The sequence below is a fragment of the Ascaphus truei genome, chromosome 10 (genome assembly GCF_040206685.1).
Source record: "Ascaphus truei isolate aAscTru1 chromosome 10, aAscTru1.hap1, whole genome shotgun sequence".
Taxonomy (NCBI): Eukaryota; Metazoa; Chordata; class Amphibia; order Anura; family Ascaphidae; genus Ascaphus; species Ascaphus truei.
Genome location: NC_134492.1, coordinates 55,887,971 through 55,908,117, shown reverse-complemented (window position 1 = coordinate 55,908,117; position 20,147 = coordinate 55,887,971). Strand labels below are relative to the sequence as shown.

The following is a 20,147-nucleotide window of genomic DNA, read 5'->3' as shown; positions in this document are numbered from 1 at the left end:
GAGTGTGCGTGTGACTGAGAGTGTGCGTGTGACTGAGAGTGTGCGTGTGACTGAGAGTGTGCATGTGACTGAGAGTGTGCGTGTGACTGAGTGTGCGTGTGACTGAGAGTGTGCGTGTGACTGAGCGTGTGCATTTGACTGAGAGTGTGCGTGTGACTGAGCGTGTGCGTTTGACTGTGCGTGTGCGTCTGACTGTGAGTGTGACTGAGTGTGCGTCTGACTGTGAGTGTGACTGAGTGTGCGTGTGACTGAGTGTGACTGAGTGTGCGTGTGACTGAGTGTGACTGAGTGTACGTGTGACTGAGTGTGCGTGTGAGTGTGACTGAGTGTGTGTGACTGAGTGTGCGTGTGACTGTGAGTGTGTGTGGGGGTCTGGGGGGGTCAGTGTGTGGGGGTCTGGGGGGGTCAGTCAGTGTGTGTGGGGCTCTGGGGGGGTCAGTGTGTGTGGGGGTCTGGGGGGGTCAGGCAGTGTGTGTGGGGGTCTGGGGGGGGTCAGGCAGTGTGTGTGTGGGGGTCTGGGGTTGTCAGGCAGTGTGTGTGGGGGTCTGTCAGTGTGTGTGGGGGTCTGGGGGGTTCAGTCAGTGTGTGTGGGGGTCTGGGGGGTTCAGTCAGTGTGTGTGGGGGTCTGGGGGGTTCAGTCAGTGTGTGTGGGGGTCTGGGGTGGTCAGTCAGTGTGTGTGGGGGTCTGGGGTGGTCAGTCAGTGTGTGTGGGGGTCTGGGGGGGTCAGTCAGTGTGTGCGGGGGTCTGGGGGGGTCAGTCAGTGTGTGTGGGGGTCTGGGGGGGGTCAGGCAGTGTGTGTGTGGGGGTCTGGGGGGGTCAGGCAGTGTGTGTGGGGGTCTGGGGGGGGTCAGGCAGTGTGTGTGTGGGGGTCTGGGGGGGTCAGGCAGTGTGTGTGGGGGTCTGTCAGTGTGTGTGGGGGTCTGGGGGGTTCAGTCAGTGTGTGTGGGGGTCTGGGGGGTTCAGTCAGTGTGTGTGGGGGTCTGGGGTGGTCAGTCAGTGTGTGTGGGGGTCTGGGGTGGTCAGTCAGTGTGTGTGGGGGTCTGGGGGGGTCAGTCAGTGTGTGCGGGGGTCTGGGGGGGTCAGTCAGTGTGTGTGGGGGTCTGGGGGGTTCAGTCAGTGTGTGTGGGTCTCTGGGGGGTCAGTCAGTGTGTGTGGGGGTCTGGGGTGGTCAGTCAGTGTGTTTGGGGGTCTGGGGGGGTCAGTCAGTGTGTGTGGGGGTCTGGGGGGGTCAGTCAGTGTGTCTGGGGGGGTCAGTCAGTGTGTGTGGGTCTCTGGGGGGTCAGTCAGTGTGTGTGGGGGTCTGGGGGGGGTCAGTCAGTATGTGTGGGGGTCTGGGGGGGACAGTCAGTGTGTGTGGGGGTCTGGGGGGGTCAGTCAGTGTGTGTGGGGGTCTGGGGGGGTCAGTCAGTGTGTGGGGGGGTCCGTCAGTGTGTGGGGGGTCCGGGGGGGTCCGTCAGTGTGTGGGGGGTCCGGGGGGGGGTCCGCGCGGGTTGCGCCCGGTTTTTGTACCACAGCTTCCTGGGGGGCCCGCAAACGCCCACGTCACTGGAGGGCTGAATGGCGCCGCTGCCAGCCGCTTCTGCGCATGCGCGGCATGGCAGCGGTAGTGGAAGTTAGGCGGGCCCATGTGTGGGCTGGGAGGGAGATCCCATTCAGGTTAGGAAAGGGTGGGGGGGGGCTGTCCCGGTCGGGCGGTCTCTGCTGTCCCGGGCAGCAGACGGGGAACGGCAACACATGTCAACAGCCGTGGCAGCGGGCGGGGAACAGCGCCGCTGCCAACCGCTTCTGCGCATGCGTGGCTTTCCCCCAGTCCCCATGATTACTGAGCATGCGCGGCTTGGCAGCGGATGTGCGGGGGGAATGGCGGCCGTTAGGAGCGGCGCCGGCGGCTATCGCCGCCGCCGCCGCCGCATATGTGATCAGCCATGTGGGGGGAGCCGCAGCCGTTAGGAGCGGCGCCGGCGGCTATCGCCGCCGCCGCCGCATCTGATTTGTGGAGCGGGTGTGATGTCAGTGTTGAACACAGCCCGGCCTCAACTGCCAGCACTGACGTCACATCCGTTTCATTTCTGTCTCCACAATCCATTTTTGCCCCATCACGAATGAGGTGCCACTAAGGAAGTTTCACTTCAAAAGATATTAGAAATGATGAAAGGAAGGTTCTGCTTCTTTTATAAACTGTTTTTTTTTCCCCAAAGGCACGAAGTAAGAGCCCGGATAGCTCAGTCGGTAGAGCATCAGACTTTTAATCTGAGGGTCCAGGGTTCATGTCCCTGTTTGGGCGTTGTTTTTGTTTGATTTATACTTTGTTAAAATGTAGAGTTTTCAAAACCATGTGCAGCATATACAAGTTGATCATTTTAATAGCTGATCATTTTAATCACTAGTCCTTCTAGTAAACATGGACTTGTTCCTGTCAAATCACTGTTTCTTAATACCACTTGGTACAGGCAAAGTTTCCAGCTAAATATGTTTACTGTACATTTCTTTTCAAATGGAATTTGTGAAACAGGCACATCATTCCAAGATTCAGCAATTGTTTATGGCGTTAAGTTAGCATTGATGAATTTTAAACATTACACCTTGAGTCGAACAGATATGTTTCTTACCTTATGTTTCTAAGTAAACATAGGTAAAGCCAATGTTTCAAGCAAATTGCTTTTGCTATCCTTTCATTTTAGAATGTAATTTATAAAAACTGTCACATCATACAATATTGCTACATTGGTGTATTGAGTAAAACTAACATTGATGAATATTAAACACCAACACTGTCGGCAGGGGAGTATTTTTCCTGATCATAGATCACGCCTCTTTTTTTGTGTTTGTTTTCCCATTTTATTCACGGAACGCAGAATAGGCGATATGTTGTAGAATAGAAGAGAACGTTGGATGTCCACAACTCAAGCTAAACATGTAGTTTTTAGTCATGCCTAAATTTCAATCTGCTTTATCACGTCACTGTAAAATGGACACTGTTGCAATGTCTTTCTTTATAAATGTTTGAGAAAAAAAGATATTAGAAATGATGAAAGGACGGTTCTTCTTCTTTTATAAACTGGTTTTTTTTTTCCCAGATGCACAAAGTAAGAGCCCGGATAGCTCAGTCGGTAGAGCATCAGACTTTTAATCTGAGGGTCCAGGGTTCAAGTCCCTGTTCGGGCGTTGTTTATGTTTGATTTATACTTTGTTAAAATGTAGAGTTTTCAAAACCATGTGCAGCATATACAAGTTGATCATTTTAATAGCTGATCATTTCAATCACTAGTCCTTCTAGTAAACATGGACTTGTTCCTGTCAAATCACTGATGAAAATGATGAAAGGAAGGTTCTGCTTCTTGTATAAACTGGTTTTTTTTCCCCCAGAGTCACAAAATAAGAGCCCGGATAGCTCAGTCGGTAGAGCATCAGACTTTTAATCTGAGGGTCCAGGGTTCAAGTCCCTGTTCGGGTGATGTTTTTGTTTGATTTATACTTTGTTAAAATGTAGAGTTTTCAAAACCATGTGCAGCATATACAAGTTGATCATTTTAATCGCTGATCATTTTAATCACTAGTCCTTCTAGTAAACATGGACTTGTTCCTGTCAAATCACTGTTTCTTAATACCACTTGGTACAGGCAAAGTTTCCAGCTAAGTATTTTTACTGTACATTTCTTTTCAAATGGAATTTGTGAAACAGGCACATCATTCCAAGATTCAGCAATTGTTTGTGGCGTTAAGTTAGCATTGATGAATTTTAAACATTACACCTTGAGTCGAACAGATATGTTTCTTACCTTATGTTTCTAAGTTAACATAGGTAAAGCCAATGTTTCAAGCAAATTGCTTTTGCTATCCTTTCATTTTAGAATGTAATTTATAAAAACTGTCACATCATACAATATTGCTACATTGGTGTATTGAGTAAAACTAACATTGATGAATATTAAACACCAACACTGTCGGCAAGGGAGCATTTTTCCTGATCATAGATCACGCCTCTTTTTTTGTGTTTGTTTTCCCATTTTATTCACGGAACGCAGAATAGGCGATATGTTGTAGAATAGAAGAGAACGTTGGATGTCCACAACTCAAGCTAAACATGTAGTTTTTAGTCATGCCTAAATTTCAATCTACTTTATCACGTCACTGTAAAATGGACACTGTTGCAATGTCTTTCTTTATAAATGTTTGAGAAAAAAAGATATTAGAAATGATGAAAGGAAGGTTCTTCTTCTTTTATAAACTGTTTTTTTTTTCCCCCAGAGGTACAAAGTAAGAGTCCGGATAGCTCAGTCGGTAGAGCATCAGACTTTTAATCTGAGGGTCCAGGGTTCAAGTCCCTGTTTGGGCGTTGTTTATGTTTGATTTATACTTTGTTAAAATGTAGAGTTTTCAAAACCATGTGCAGCATATACAAGTTGATCATTTTAATAGCTGATCATTTTAATCACTAGTCCTTCTAGTAAACATGGACTTGTTCCTGTCAAATCACTGTTTCTTAATACCACTTGGTACAGGCAAAGTTTCCAGCTAAGTATGTTTACTGTACATTTCTTTTCAAATGGAATTTGTGAAACAGGCACATCATTCCAAGATTCAGCAATTGTTTATGGCGTTAAGTTAGCATTGATGAATTTTAAACATTACACCTTGAGTCGAACAGATATGTTTCTTACCTTATGTTTCTAAGTAAACATACTGTAGGTAAAGCCAATGTTTCAAGCAAATTGCTTTTGCTATCCTTTCATTTTAGAATGTAATTTATAAAAACTGTTACATCATACAATATTGCTACATTGGTGTATTGAGTAAAACTAACATTGATGAATATTAAACACCAACACTGTCGGCAGGGGAGTATTTTTCCTGATCATAGATCACGCCTCTTTTTTTGTGTTTGTTTTCCCAATTTATTCACGGAACGCAGAATAGGCGATATGTTGTAGAATAGAAGAGAACGTTGGATGTCCACAACTCAAGCTAAACATGTAGTTTTTAGTCATGCCTAAATTTCAATCTGCTTTATCACGTCACTGTAAAATGGACACTGTTGCAATGTCTTTCTTTATAAATGTTTGAGAAAAAAAGATATTAGAAATGATGAAAGGAAGGTTCTGCTTCTTTTATAAACTGTTTTTTTTCCCCCCAGAGGCACAAAGTAAGAGCCTGGATAGCTCAGTCGGTAGAGCATCAGACTTTTAATCTGAGGGTCCAGGGTTCAAGTCCCTGTTCGGGCGTTGTTTATGTTTGATTTATACTTTGTTAAAATGTAGAGTTTTCAAACCCATGTGCAGCATATACAAGTTGATCATTTTAATAGCTGATCATTTCAATCACTAGTCCTTCTAGTAAACATGGACTTGTTCCTGTCAAATCACTGATGAAAATGATGAAAGGAAGGTTCTGCTTCTTGTATAAACTGGTTTTTTTTCCTCCGGAGTCACAAAATAAGAGCCCGGATAGCTCAGTCGGTAGAGCATCAGACTCTTACTCTGAGGGTCCAGGGTTCAAGTCCCTGTTCGGGCGTTGTTTTTGTTTGATTTATACTTTGTTAAAATGTAGAGTTTTCAAAACCATGTGCTGCATATACAAGTTGATCATTTTAATCGCTGATCATTTTAATCACTTGTCCTTCTTGTAAACATGGACTTGTTCCTGTCAAATCACTGTTTCTTAATACCACTTGGTACAGGCAAAGTTTCCAGCTAAGTATGTTTACTGTACATTTCTTTTCAAATGGAATTTGTGAAACAGGCACATCATTCCAAGATTCAGCAATTGTTTATGGCGTTAAGTTAGCATTGATGAATTTTAAACATTACACCTTGAGTCGAACAGATATGTTTCTTACCTTATGTTTCTAAGTAAACATAGGTAAAGCCAATGTTTCAAGCAAATTGCTTTTGCTATCCTTTCATTTTAGAATGTAATTTATAAAAACTGTCACATCATACAATATTGCTACATTGGTGTATTGAGTAAAACTAACTTAGATGAATATTAAACACCAACACTGTCTTCAGGGGAGCATTTTTCCTGATCATAGATCACGCCTCTTTTTTTGTGTTTGTTTTCCCATTTTATACACGGAGCCCAGAATAGGCGATATGTTGTAGAATAGAAGAGAACGTTGGATGTCCACAACTCAAGCTAAACATGTAGTTTTTGGTCATGTCTAAATTTGAATCTGCTTTATGACGTCACTGTAAAATGGACACGGTTGCAATGTCTTTCTTTATAAATGTTTGAGAAAAAAAGATATTAGAAATGTTGAAAGGAAGGTTCTGCTTCTTTTATAAACTGTTTTTTTTTCCCCAGAGGCACAAAGTAAGAGCCCGGATAGCTCAGTCGGTAGAGCATCAGACTTTTAATCTGAGGGTCCAGGGTTCAAGTCCCTGTTCGGGCGTTGTTTTTGTTTGATTTATACTTTGTTAAAATGTAGAGTTTTTAAAACTATGTGCAGCATATACAAGTTGTTCATTTTAATCGCTGATCATTTTAATCACTAGTCCTTCTAGTAAACATGGACTTGTTCCTGTCAAATCACTGTTTCTTAATACCACTTGGTACAGGCAAAGTTTCCAGCTAAGTATGTTTACTGTACATTTCTTTTCAAATGGAATTTGTGAAACAGGCACATCATTCCAAGATTCAGCAATTGTTTATGGCGTTAAGTTAGCATTGATGAATTTTAAACATTACACCTTGAGTCGAACAGATATGTTTCTTACCTTATGTTTCTAAGTTAACATAGGTAAAGCCAATGTTTCAAGCAAATTGCTTTTGCTATCCTTTCATTTTAGAATGTAATTTATAAAAACTGTCACATCATACAATATTGCTACATTGGTGTATTGAGTAAAACTAACATTGATGAATATTAAACACCAACACTGTCGGCAAGGGAGCATTTTTCCTGATCATAGATCACGCCTCTTTTTTTGTGTTTGTTTTCCCATTTTATTCACGGAACGCAGAATAGGCGATATGTTGTAGAATAGAAGAGAACGTTGGATGTCCACAACTCAAGCTAAACATGTAGTTTTTAGTCATGCCTAAATTTCAATCTACTTTATCACGTCACTGTAAAATGGACACTGTTGCAATGTCTTTCTTTATAAATGTTTGAGAAAAAAAGATATTAGAAATGATGAAAGGAAGGTTCTTCTTCTTTTATAAACTGTTTTTTTTTTCCCCCAGAGGTACAAAGTAAGAGTCCGGATAGCTCAGTCGGTAGAGCATCAGACTTTTAATCTGAGGGTCCAGGGTTCAAGTCCCTGTTTGGGCGTTGTTTATGTTTGATTTATACTTTGTTAAAATGTAGAGTTTTCAAAACCATGTGCAGCATATACAAGTTGATCATTTTAATAGCTGATCATTTTAATCACTAGTCCTTCTAGTAAACATGGACTTGTTCCTGTCAAATCACTGTTTCTTAATACCACTTGGTACAGGCAAAGTTTCCAGCTAAGTATGTTTACTGTACATTTCTTTTCAAATGGAATTTGTGAAACAGGCACATCATTCCAAGATTCAGCAATTTTTTATGGCGTTAAGTTAGCATTGATGAATTTTAAACATTACACCTTGAGTCGAACAGATATGTTTCTTACCTTATGTTTCTAAGTAAACATACTGTAGGTAAAGCCAATGTTTCAAGCAAATTGCTTTTGCTATCCTTTCATTTTAGAATGTAATTTATAAAAACTGTTACATCATACAATATTGCTACATTGGTGTATTGAGTAAAACTAACATTGATGAATATTAAACACCAACACTGTCGGCAGGGGAGTATTTTTCCTGATCATAGATCACGCCTCTTTTTTTGTGTTTGTTTTCCCAATTTATTCACGGAACGCAGAATAGGCGATATGTTGTAGAATAGAAGAGAACGTTGGATGTCCACAACTCAAGCTAAACATGTAGTTTTTAGTCATGCCTAAATTTCAATCTGCTTTATCACGTCACTGTAAAATGGACACTGTTGCAATGTCTTTCTTTATAAATGTTTGAGAAAAAAAGATATTAGAAATGATGAAAGGAAGGTTCTGCTTCTTTTATAAACTGTTTTTTTTCCCCCCAGAGGCACAAAGTAAGAGCCTGGATAGCTCAGTCGGTAGAGCATCAGACTTTTAATCTGAGGGTCCAGGGTTCAAGTCCCTGTTCGGGCGTTGTTTATGTTTGATTTATACTTTGTTAAAATGTAGAGTTTTCAAACCCATGTGCAGCATATACAAGTTGATCATTTTAATAGCTGATCATTTCAATCACTAGTCCTTCTAGTAAACATGGACTTGTTCCTGTCAAATCACTGATGAAAATGATGAAAGGAAGGTTCTGCTTCTTGTATAAACTGGTTTTTTTTCCTCCGGAGTCACAAAATAAGAGCCCGGATAGCTCAGTCGGTAGAGCATCAGACTCTTAATCTGAGGGTCCAGGGTTCAAGTCCCTGTTCGGGCGTTGTTTTTGTTTGATTTATACTTTGTTAAAATGTAGAGTTTTCAAAACCATGTGCTGCATATACAAGTTGATCATTTTAATCGCTGATCATTTTAATCACTTGTCCTTCTTGTAAACATGGACTTGTTCCTGTCAAATCACTGTTTCTTAATACCACTTGGTACAGGCAAAGTTTCCAGCTAAGTATGTTTACTGTACATTTCTTTTCAAATGGAATTTGTGAAACAGGCACATCATTCCAAGATTCAGCAATTGTTTATGGCGTTAAGTTAGCATTGATGAATTTTAAACATTACACCTTGAGTCGAACAGATATGTTTCTTACCTTATGTTTCTAAGTAAACATAGGTAAAGCCAATGTTTCAAGCAAATTGCTTTTGCTATCCTTTCATTTTAGAATGTAATTTATAAAAACTGTCACATCATACAATATTGCTACATTGGTGTATTGAGTAAAACTAACTTAGATGAATATTAAACACCAACACTGTCTTCAGGGGAGCATTTTTCCTGATCATAGATCACGCCTCTTTTTTTGTGTTTGTTTTCCCATTTTATACACGGAGCCCAGAATAGGCGATATGTTGTAGAATAGAAGAGAACGTTGGATGTCCACAACTCAAGCTAAACATGTAGTTTTTGGTCATGTCTAAATTTGAATCTGCTTTATGACGTCACTGTAAAATGGACACGGTTGCAATGTCTTTCTTTATAAATGTTTGAGAAAAAAAGATATTAGAAATGATGAAAGGAAGGTTCTGCTTCTTTTATAAACTGTTTTTTTTTCCCCAGAGGCACAAAGTAAGAGCCCGGATAGCTCAGTCGGTAGAGCATCAGACTTTTAATCTGAGGGTCCAGGGTTCAAGTCCCTGTTCGGGCGTTGTTTTTGTTTGATTTATACTTTGTTAAAATGTAGAGTTTTTAAAACTATGTGCAGCATATACAAGTTGTTCATTTTAATCGCTGATCATTTTAATCACTAGTCCTTCTAGTAAACATGGACTTGTTCCTGTCAAATCACTGTTTCTTAATACCACTTGGTACAGGCAAAGTTTCCAGCTAAGTATGTTTACTGTACATTTCTTTTCAAATGGAATTTGTGAAACAGGCACATCATTCCAAGATTCAGCAATTGTTTATGGCGTTAAGTTAGCATTGATGAATTTTAAACATTACACCTTGAGTCGAACAGATATGTTTCTTACCTTATGTTTCTAAGTAAACATACTGTAGGTAAAGCCAACGTTTCAAGCAAATTGCTTTTGCTATCCTTTCATTTTAGAATGTAATTTATAAAAACTGTCACATCATACAATATTGCTACATTGGTGTATTGAGTAAAACTAACATTGATGAATATTAAACACCAACACTGTCGGCAGGGGAGCATTTTTCCTGATCATAGATCACGCCTCTTTTTTTGTGTTTGTTTTCCCGTTTTATTCACGGAACGCAGAATAGGCGATATGTTGTAGAATAGAAGAGAACGTTGGATGTCCACAACTCAAGCTAAACATGTAGTTTTTGGTCATGTCTAAATTTCAATCTACTTTATCACGTCACTGTAAAATGGACACTGTTGCAATGTCTTTCTTTATAAATGTTTGAGAAAAAAAGATATTAGAAATGATGAAAGGAAGGTTCTTCTTCTTTTATAAACTGTTTTTTTTTTCCCCCAGAGGTACAAAGTAAGAGTCCGGATAGCTCAGTCGGTAGAGCATCAGACTTTTAATCTGAGGGTCCAGGGTTCAAGTCCCTGTTTGGGCGTTGTTTATGTTTGATTTATACTTTGTTAAAATGTAGAGTTTTCAAAACCATGTGCAGCATATACAAGTTGATCATTTTAATAGCTGATCATTTTAATCACTAGTCCTTCTAGTAAACATGGACTTGTTCCTGTCAAATCACTGTTTCTTAATACCACTTGGTACAGGCAAAGTTTCCAGCTAAGTATGTTTACTGTACATTTCTTTTCAAATGGAATTTGTGAAACAGGCACATCATTCCAAGATTCAGCAATTGTTTATGGCGTTAAGTTAGCATTGATGAATTTTAAACATTACACCTTGAGTCGAACAGATATGTTTCTTACCTTATGTTTCTAAGTAAACATACTGTAGGTAAAGCCAATGTTTCAAGCAAATTGCTTTTGCTATCCTTTCATTTTAGAATGTAATTTATAAAAACTGTTACATCATACAATATTGCTACATTGGTGTATTGAGTAAAACTAACATTGATGAATATTAAACACCAACACTGTCGGCAGGGGAGTATTTTTCCTGATCATAGATCACGCCTCTTTTTTTGTGTTTGTTTTCCCAATTTATTCACGGAACGCAGAATAGGCGATATGTTGTAGAATAGAAGAGAACGTTGGATGTCCACAACTCAAGCTAAACATGTAGTTTTTAGTCATGCCTAAATTTCAATCTGCTTTGTCACGTCACTGTAAAATGGACACTGTTGCAATGTCTTTCTTTATAAATGTTTGAGAAAAAAAGATATTAGAAATGATGAAAGGAAGGTTCTGCTTCTTTTATAAACTGTTTTTTTTCCCCCCCAGAGGCACAAAGTAAGAGCCTGGATAGCTCAGTCGGTAGAGCATCAGACTTTTAATCTGAGGGTCCAGGGTTCAAGTCCCTGTTCGGGCGTTGTTTATGTTTGATTTATACTTTGTTAAAATGTAGAGTTTTCAAACCCATGTGCAGCATATACAAGTTGATCATTTTAATAGCTGATCATTTCAATCACTAGTCCTTCTAGTAAACATGGACTTGTTCCTGTCAAATCACTGATGAAAATGATGAAAGGAAGGTTCTGCTTCTTGTATAAACTGGTTTTTTTTCCTCCGGAGTCACAAAATAAGAGCCCGGATAGCTCAGTCGGTAGAGCATCAGACTCTTAATCTGAGGGTCCAGGGTTCAAGTCCCTGTTCGGGCGTTGTTTTTGTTTGATTTATACTTTGTTAAAATGTAGAGTTTTCAAAACCATGTGCTGCATATACAAGTTGATCATTTTAATCGCTGATCATTTTAATCACTTGTCCTTCTTGTAAACATGGACTTGTTCCTGTCAAATCACTGTTTCTTAATACCACTTGGTACAGGCAAAGTTTCCAGCTAAGTATGTTTACTGTACATTTCTTTTCAAATGGAATTTGTGAAACAGGCACATCATTCCAAGATTCAGCAATTGTTTATGGCGTTAAGTTAGCATTGATGAATTTTAAACATTACACCTTGAGTCGAACAGATATGTTTCTTACCTTATGTTTCTAAGTAAACATAGGTAAAGCCAATGTTTCAAGCAAATTGCTTTTGCTATCCTTTCATTTTAGAATGTAATTTATAAAAACTGTCACATCATACAATATTGCTACATTGGTGTATTGAGTAAAACTAACTTAGATGAATATTAAACACCAACACTGTCTTCAGGGGAGCATTTTTCCTGATCATAGATCACGCCTCTTTTTTTGTGTTTGTTTTCCCGTTTTATTCACGGAGCCCAGAATAGGCGATATGTTGTAGAATAGAAGAGAACGTTGGATGTCCACAACTCAAGCTAAACATGTAGTTTTTGGTCATGTCTAAATTTGAATCTGCTTTATGACGTCACTGTAAAATGGACACGGTTGCAATGTCTTTCTTTATAAATGTTTGAGAAAAAAAGATATTAGAAATGATGAAAGGAAGGTTCTGCTTCTTTTATAAACTGTTTTTTTTTCCCCAGAGGCACAAAGTAAGAGCCCGGATAGCTCAGTCGGTAGAGCATCAGACTTTTAATCTGAGGGTCCAGGGTTCAAGTCCCTGTTCGGGCGTTGTTTTTGTTTGATTTATACTTTGTTAAAATGTAGAGTTTTTAAAACTATGTGCAGCATATACAAGTTGTTCATTTTAATCGCTGATCATTTTAATCACTAGTCCTTCTAGTAAACATGGACTTGTTCCTGTCAAATCACTGTTTCTTAATACCACTTGGTACAGGCAAAGTTTCCAGCTAAGTATGTTTACTGTACATTTCTTTTCAAATGGAATTTGTGAAACAGGCACATCATTCCAAGATTCAGCAATTGTTTATGGCGTTAAGTTAGCATTGATGAATTTTAAACATTACACCTTGAGTCGAACAGATATGTTTCTTACCTTATGTTTCTAAGTAAACATACTGTAGGTAAAGCCAACGTTTCAAGCAAATTGCTTTTGCTATCCTTTCATTTTAGAATGTAATTTATAAAAACTGTCACATCATACAATATTGCTACATTGGTGTATTGAGTAAAACTAACATTGATGAATATTAAACACCAACACTGTCGGCAGGGGAGCATTTTTCCTGATCATAGATCACGCCTCTTTTTTTGTGTTTGTTTTCCCGTTTTATTCACGGAACGCAGAATAGGCGATATGTTGTAGAATAGAAGAGAACGTTGGATGTCCACAACTCAAGCTAAACATGTAGTTTTTGGTCATGTCTAAATTTCAATCTGCTTTATCACGTCACTGTAAAATGGACAGTGTTGCAATGTCTTTCTTTATAAATGTTTGAGAAAAAAAGATATTAGAAATGATGAAAGGAAGGTTCTTCTTCTTTTATAAACTGTTTTTTTTTCCCCCCAGAGGCACAAAGTAAGAGCCCGGATAGCTCAGTCGGTAGAGCATCAGACTTTTAATCTGAAGGTCCAGGGTTCAAGTCCCTGTTTGGGCGTTGTTTATGTTTGATTTATACTTTGTTAAAATGTAGAGTTTTCAAAACCATGTGCAGCATATACAAGTTGATCATTTTAATAGCTGATCATTTTAATCACTAGTCCTTCTAGTAAACATGGACTTGTTCCTGTCAAATCACTGTTTCTTAATACCACTTGGTACAGGCAAAGTTTCCAGCTAAGTATGTTTACTGTACATTTCTTTTCAAATGGAATTTGTGAAACAGGCACATCATTCCAAGATTCAGCAATTGTTTATGGCGTTAAGTTAGCATTGATGAATTTTAAACATTACACCTTGAGTTGAACAGATATGTTTCTTACCTTATGTTTCTAAGTAAACATACTGTAGGTAAAGCCAATGTTTCAAGCAAATTGCTTTTGCTATCCTTTCATTTTAGAATGTAATTTATAAAAACTGTCACATCATACAATATTGCTACATTGGTGTATTGAGTAAAACTAACATTGATGAATATTAAACACCAACACTGTCGGCAGGGGAGCATTTTTCCTGATCATAGATCACGCCTCTTTTTTTGTGTTTGTTTTCCCATTTTATTCACGGAACGCAGAATAGGCGATATGTTGTAGAATAGAAGAGAACGTTGGATGTCCACAACTCAAGCTAAACATGTAGTTTTTAGTCATGCCTAAATTTCAATCTGCTTTATCACGTCACTGTAAAATGGACACTGTTGCAATGTCTTTCTTTATAAATGTTTGAGAAAAAAAGATATTAGAAATGATGAAAGGAAGGTTCTGCTTCTTTTATAAACTGTTTTTTTTTCCCCCAGAGTCACAAAATAAGAGCCCGGATAGCTCAGTCGGTAGAGCATCAGACTTTTAATCTGAGGGTCCAGGGTTCAAGTCCCTGTTCGGGCGTTGTTTTTGTTTGATTTATACTTTGTTAAAATGTAGAGTTTTCAAAACCATGTGCAGCATATACAAGTTGATCATTTTAATAGCTGATCCTTTTAATCACTAGTCCTTCTAGTAAACATGGACTTGTTCCTGTCAAATCACTGTTTCTTAATACCACTTGGTACAGGCAAAGTTTCCAGCTAAGTATGTTTACTGTACATTTCTTTTCAAATGGAAATTGTGAAACAGGCACATCATTCCAAGATTCAGCAATTTTTATGGCGTTAAGTTAGCATTGATGAATTTTAAACATTACACCTTGAGTCGAACAGATATGTTTCTTACCTTATGTTTCTAAGTAAACATACTGTAGGTAAAGCCAACGTTTCAAGCAAATTGCTTTTGCTATCCTTTCATTTTAGAATGTAATTTATAAAAACTGTCACATCATACAATATTGCTACATTGGTGTATTGAGTAAAACTAACATTGATGAATATTAAACACCAACACTGTCGGCAGGGGAGCATTTTTCCTGATCATAGTTCACGCCTCTTTTTTACTGTTTGTTTTCCCATTTTATTCACGGAACGCAGAAAAGGCGATTTGTTGTAAAATAGAAGAGAACGTTGGATGTCCTCAACTCAAGCTAAACATGTAGTTTTTAGTCATGCCTAAATTTCAATCTGCTTTATCACGTCACTGTAAAATGGACACTGTTGCAATGTCTTTCTTTATAAATGTTTGAGAAAAAAAGATATTAGAAATGATGAAAGGAAGGTTCTGCTTCTTTTATAAACTGTTTTTTTGTTCCCAGAGGCACAAAGTAAGAGCCCGGATAGCTCAGTCGGTAGAGCATCAGACTCTGAGAGTCCAGGGTTCAAGTCCCTGTTCGGGCGTTGTTTTTGTTTGATTTATACTTTGTTAAAATGTAGAGTTTTCAAAACCATGTGCAGCATATTCAAGTTGATCATTTTAATCGCTGATCATTTTAATCACTAGTCCTTCTAGTAAACATGGACTTGTTCCTGTCAAATCACTGATGAAAATGATGAAAGGAAGGTTCTGCTTCTTTTATAAACTGTTTTTTTTTCCCCCAGAGTCACAAAGTAAGAGCCCGGATAGCTCAGTCGGTAGAGCATCAGACTTTTAATCTGAGGGTCCAGGGTTCAAGTCCCTGTTCGGGTGATGTTTTTGTTTGATTTATACTTTGTTAAAATGTAGAGTTTTCAAAACCATGTGCAGCATATACAAGTTGATCATTTTAATCGCTGATCATTTTAATCACTAGTCCTTCTAGTAAACATGGACTTGTTCCTGTCAAATCACTGTTTCTTAATACCACTTGGTACAGGCAAAGTTTCCAGCTAAGTATGTTTACTGTACATTTCTTTTCAAATGGAATTTGTGAAACAGGCACATCATTCCAAGATTCAGCAATTGTTTATGGCGTTAAGTTAGCATTGATGAATTTTAAACATTACACCTTGAGTCGAACAGATATGTTTCTTACCTTATGTTTCTAAGTAAACATAGGTAAAGCCAATGTTTCAAGCAAATTGCTTTTGCTATCCTTTCATTTTAGAATGTAATTTATAAAAACTGTCACATCATACCAAATTGCTACATTGGTGTATTGAGTAAAACTAACATTGATGAATATTAAACACCAACACTGTCGGCAGGGGAGCATTTTTCCTGATCATAGATCACGCCTCTTTTTTTGTGTTTGTTTTCCCATTTTATTCACGGAACGCAGAATAGGCGATATGTTGTAGAATAGAAGAGAACGTTGGATGTCCACAACTCAAGCTAAACATGTAGTTTTTAGTCATGCCTAAATTTCAATCTGCTTTATGACGTCACTGTAAAATGGACACAGTTGCAATGTCTTTCTTTATAAATCTTTGAGAAAAAAAGATATTAGAAATGATGAAAGGAAGGTTCTGCTTCTTTTATAAACTGTTTTTTTTTCCCCAGAGGCACAAAGTAAGAGCCCGGATAGCTCAGTCGGTAGAGCATCAGACTTTTAATCTGTGGGTCCAGGGTTCAAGTCCCTGTTCAGGCGTTGTTTTTGTTTGATTTATACTTTGTTAAAATGTAGAGTTTTTAAAACTATGTGCAGCATATACAAGTTGATCATTTTAATCGCTGATCATTTTAATCACTAGTCCTTCTAGTAAACATGGACTTGTTCCTGTCAAATCACTGTTTCTTAATACCACTTGGTACAGGCAAAGTTTCCAGCTAAGTATGTTTACTGTACATTTCTTTTCAAATGGAATATGTGAAACAGGCACATCATTCCAAGATTCAGCAATTGTTTATGGCGTTAAGTTAGCATTGATGAATTTTAAACATTACACCTTGAGTCGAACAGATATGTTTCTTACCTTATGTTTCTAAGTAAACATAGGTAAAGCCAATGTTTCAAGCAAATTGCTTTTGCTATCCTTTCATTTTAGAATGTAATTTATAAAAACTGTCACATCATACCAAATTGCTACATTGGTGTATTGAGTAAAACTAACATTGAGGAATATTAAACACCAACACTGTCGGCAGGGGAGCATTTTTCCTGATCATAGATCACGCCTCTTTTTTTGTGTTTGTTTTCCCATTTTATACACGGAACCCAGAATAGGCGATATGTTGTAGAATAGAAGAGAACGTTGGATGTCCACAACTCAAGCTAAACATGTAGTTTTTAGTCATGCCTAAATATGAATCTGCTTTATGACGTCACTGTAAAATGGACACTGTTGCAATGTCTTTCTTTATAAATGTTTGAGAAAAAAAGATATTAGAAATGATGAAAGGAAGGTTCTGCTTCTTTCATAAACTGTTTTTTTTTTCCCCAGAGACACAAAGTAAGAGCCCGGATAGCTCAGTCGGTAGAGCATCAGACTTTTAATCTGAGGGTCCAGGGTTCAAGTCCCTGTTCGGGTGTTGTTTTTGTTTGATTTATACTTTGTTAAAATGTAGAGTTTTCAAAACCATGTGCAGCATATACAAGTTGATCATTTTAATCGCTGATCATTTTAATCACTAGTCCTTCTAGTAAACATGGACTTGTTCCTGTCAAATCACTGTTTCTTAATACCACTTGGTACAGGCAAAGTTTCCAGCTAAGTATGTTTACTGTACATTTCTTTTCAAATGGAATTTGTGAAACAGGCACATCATTCCAGGATTCAGCAATTGTTTATGGCGTTAAGTTAGCATTGATGAATTTTAAACATTACACCTTGAGTCGAACAGATATGTTTCTTACCTTATGTTTCTAAGTAAACATAGGTAAAGCCAATGTTTCAAGCAAATTGCTTTTGCTATCCTTTCATTTTAGAATGTAATTTATAAAAACTGTCACATCATACAATATTGCTACATTGGTGTATTGAGTAAAACTAACATTGAGGAATATTAAACACCAACACTGTCGGCAGGGGAGTATTTTTCCTGATCATAGATCACGCCTCTTTTTTTGTGTTTGTTTTCCCATTTTATACACGGAGCCCAGAATAGGCGATATGTTGTAGAATAGAAGAGAACGTTGGATGTCCACAACTCAAGCTAAACATGTAGTTTTTAGTCATGCCTAAATTTCAATCTGCTTTATCACGTCACTGTAAAATGGACACGGTTGCAATGTCTTTCTTTATAAATGTTTGAGAAAAAAAGATATTAGAAATGATGAAAGGAAGGTTCTGCTTCTTTCATAAACTGTTTTTTTTTTCCCCAGAGACACAAAGTAAGAGCCCGGATAGCTCAGTCGGTAGAGCATCAGACTTTTAATCTGAGGGTCCAGGGTTCAAGTCCCTGTTCGGGCGTTGTTTTTGTTTGATTTATACTTTGTTAAAATGTAGAGTTTTCAAAACCATGTGCAGCATATACAAGTTGATCATTTTAATCGCTGATCATTTTAATCACTAGTCCTTCTAGTAAACATGGACTTGTTCCTGTCAAATCACTGTTTCTTAATACCACTTGGTACAGGCAAAGTTTCCAGCTAAGTATGTTTACTGTACATTTCTTTTCAAATGGAATATGTGAAACAGGCACATCATTCCAAGATTCAGCAATTGTTTATGGCGTTAAGTTAGCATTGATGAATTTTAAACATTACACCTTGAGTCGAACAGATATGTTTCTTACCTTATGTTTCTAAGTAAACATAGGTAAAGCCAATGTTTCAAGCAAATTGCTTTTGCTATCCTTTCATTTTAGAATGTAATTTATAAAAACTGTCACATCATACAATATTGCTACATTGGTGTATTGAGTAAAACTAACATTGAGGAATATTAAACACCCACACTGTCGGCAGGGGAGTATTTTTCCTGATCATAGATCACGCCTCTTTTTTTGTGTTTGTTTTCCCATTTTATTCACAGAACGCAGAATAGGCGATATGTTGTAGAATAGAAGAGAACGTTGGATGTCCACAACTCAAGCTAAACATGTAGTTTTTAGTCATGCCTAAATTTCAATCTGCTTTATCACGTCACTGTAAAATGGACACTGTTGCAATGTCTTTCTTTATAAATGTTTGAGAAAAAAAGATATTAGAAATGATGAAAGGAAGGTTCTGCTTCTTTTATAAACTGTTTTTTTTTTCCCCCAGAGGCACAAAGTAAGAGCCCGGATAGCTCAGTCGGTAGAGCATCAGACTTTTAATCTGAGGGTCCAGGGTTCAAGTCCCTGTTCGGGCGTTGTTTATGTTTGATTTATACTTTGTTAAAATGTAGAGTTTTCAAAACCATGTGCAGCATATACAAGTTGATCATTTTAATCGCTGATCATTTTAATCACTAGTCCTTCTAGTAAACATGGACTTGTTCCTGTCAAATCACTGTTTCTTAATACCACTTGGTACAGGCAAAGTTTCCAGCTAAGTATGTTTACTGTACATTTCTTTTCAAATGGAATTTGTGAAACCGGCACATCATTCCAAGATTCAGCAATTTTTTATGGCGTTAAGTTAGCATTGATGAATTTTAAACATTACACCTTGAGTCGAACAGATATGTTTCTTACCTTATGTTTCTAAGTAAACATAGGTAAAGCCAATGTTTCAAGCAAATTGCTTTTGCTATCCTTTCATTTTAGAATGTAATTTATAAAAACTGTCACATCATACAATATTGCTACATTGGTGTATTGAGTAAAACTAACATTGAGGAATATTAAACACCAACACTGTCGGCAGGGGAGCATTTTTCCTGATCATAGATCACGCCTCTTTTTTTGTGTTTGTTTTCCCATTTTATACACGGAGCCCAGAATAGGCGATATGTTGTAGAATAGAAGAGAACGTTGGATGTCCACAACTCAAGCTAAACATGTAGTTTTTAGTCATGCCTAAATATGAATCTGCTTTATGACGTCACTGTAAAATGGACACGGTTGCAATGTCTTTCTTTATAAATGTTTGAGAAAAAAAGATATTAGAAATGATGAAAGGAAGGTTCTGCTTCTTTTATAAACTGTTTTTTTTTTCCCCAGAGACACAAAGTAAGAGCCCGGATAGCTCAGTCGGTAGAGCATCAGACTTTTAATCTGAGGGTCCAGGGTTCAAGTCCCTGTTCGGGCGTTGTTTTTGTTTGATTTATACTTTGTTAAAATGTAGAGTTTTCAAAACCATGTGCAGCATATACAAGTTGATCATTTTAATCGCTGATCATTTTAATCACTAGTCCTTCTAGTAAACATGGACTTGTTCCTGTCAAATCACTGTTTCTTAATACCACTTGGTACAGGCAAAGTTTCCAGCTAAGTATGTTTACTGTACATTTCTTTTCAAATGGAATTTGTGAAACAGGCACATCATTCCAAGATTCAGCAATTTTTTATGGCGTTAAGTTAGCATTGATGAATTTTAAACATTACACCTTGAGTCGAACAGATATGTTTCTTACCTTATGTTTCTAAGTAAACATAGGTAAAGCCAATGTTTCAAGCAAATTGCTTTTGCTATCCTTTCATTTTAGAATGGAATTTATAAAAACTGTCACATCATACAATATTGCTACATTGGTGTATTGAGTAAAACTAACATTGATGAATATTAAACACCAACACTGTCGGCAGGGGAACATTTTTCCTGATCATAGATCACGCCTC

General features: G+C 38.0%; 15 non-coding genes across 15 annotated transcripts; all 15 read left to right on the top strand.

Moving 5' to 3' along the window:
• Positions 1-3,093: 3,093 nt before the first annotated feature.
• Positions 3,094-3,166, top strand: TRNAK-UUU (transfer RNA lysine (anticodon UUU)). The gene has a single exon. It is a non-coding gene; the product is annotated as a tRNA-Lys (tRNA).
• A 1,984-nt stretch (positions 3,167-5,150) lies between these two features.
• Positions 5,151-5,223, top strand: TRNAK-UUU (transfer RNA lysine (anticodon UUU)). Its single transcript has one exon. It is a non-coding gene; the product is annotated as a tRNA-Lys (tRNA).
• A 216-nt stretch (positions 5,224-5,439) lies between these two features.
• On the top strand, positions 5,440-5,512 carry TRNAK-CUU (transfer RNA lysine (anticodon CUU)). The gene has a single exon. It is a non-coding gene; the product is annotated as a tRNA-Lys (tRNA).
• An 807-nt stretch (positions 5,513-6,319) lies between these two features.
• TRNAK-UUU (transfer RNA lysine (anticodon UUU)) lies at positions 6,320-6,392 on the top strand. The gene has a single exon. It is a non-coding gene; the product is annotated as a tRNA-Lys (tRNA).
• A 1,695-nt stretch (positions 6,393-8,087) lies between these two features.
• On the top strand, positions 8,088-8,160 carry TRNAK-UUU (transfer RNA lysine (anticodon UUU)). Its single transcript has one exon. It is a non-coding gene; the product is annotated as a tRNA-Lys (tRNA).
• A 216-nt stretch (positions 8,161-8,376) lies between these two features.
• On the top strand, positions 8,377-8,449 carry TRNAK-CUU (transfer RNA lysine (anticodon CUU)). Its single transcript has one exon. It is a non-coding gene; the product is annotated as a tRNA-Lys (tRNA).
• An 807-nt stretch (positions 8,450-9,256) lies between these two features.
• TRNAK-UUU (transfer RNA lysine (anticodon UUU)) lies at positions 9,257-9,329 on the top strand. The gene has a single exon. It is a non-coding gene; the product is annotated as a tRNA-Lys (tRNA).
• A 1,701-nt stretch (positions 9,330-11,030) lies between these two features.
• Positions 11,031-11,103, top strand: TRNAK-UUU (transfer RNA lysine (anticodon UUU)). Its single transcript has one exon. It is a non-coding gene; the product is annotated as a tRNA-Lys (tRNA).
• A 216-nt stretch (positions 11,104-11,319) lies between these two features.
• On the top strand, positions 11,320-11,392 carry TRNAK-CUU (transfer RNA lysine (anticodon CUU)). The gene has a single exon. It is a non-coding gene; the product is annotated as a tRNA-Lys (tRNA).
• Positions 11,393-12,199: 807 nt separating this feature from the next.
• TRNAK-UUU (transfer RNA lysine (anticodon UUU)) lies at positions 12,200-12,272 on the top strand. The gene has a single exon. It is a non-coding gene; the product is annotated as a tRNA-Lys (tRNA).
• Positions 12,273-13,086: 814 nt separating this feature from the next.
• On the top strand, positions 13,087-13,159 carry TRNAK-UUU (transfer RNA lysine (anticodon UUU)). The gene has a single exon. It is a non-coding gene; the product is annotated as a tRNA-Lys (tRNA).
• An 813-nt stretch (positions 13,160-13,972) lies between these two features.
• TRNAK-UUU (transfer RNA lysine (anticodon UUU)) lies at positions 13,973-14,045 on the top strand. The gene has a single exon. It is a non-coding gene; the product is annotated as a tRNA-Lys (tRNA).
• A 3,736-nt stretch (positions 14,046-17,781) lies between these two features.
• On the top strand, positions 17,782-17,854 carry TRNAK-UUU (transfer RNA lysine (anticodon UUU)). The gene has a single exon. It is a non-coding gene; the product is annotated as a tRNA-Lys (tRNA).
• An 809-nt stretch (positions 17,855-18,663) lies between these two features.
• TRNAK-UUU (transfer RNA lysine (anticodon UUU)) lies at positions 18,664-18,736 on the top strand. The gene has a single exon. It is a non-coding gene; the product is annotated as a tRNA-Lys (tRNA).
• An 808-nt stretch (positions 18,737-19,544) lies between these two features.
• On the top strand, positions 19,545-19,617 carry TRNAK-UUU (transfer RNA lysine (anticodon UUU)). Its single transcript has one exon. It is a non-coding gene; the product is annotated as a tRNA-Lys (tRNA).
• Positions 19,618-20,147: the final 530 nt, after the last annotated feature.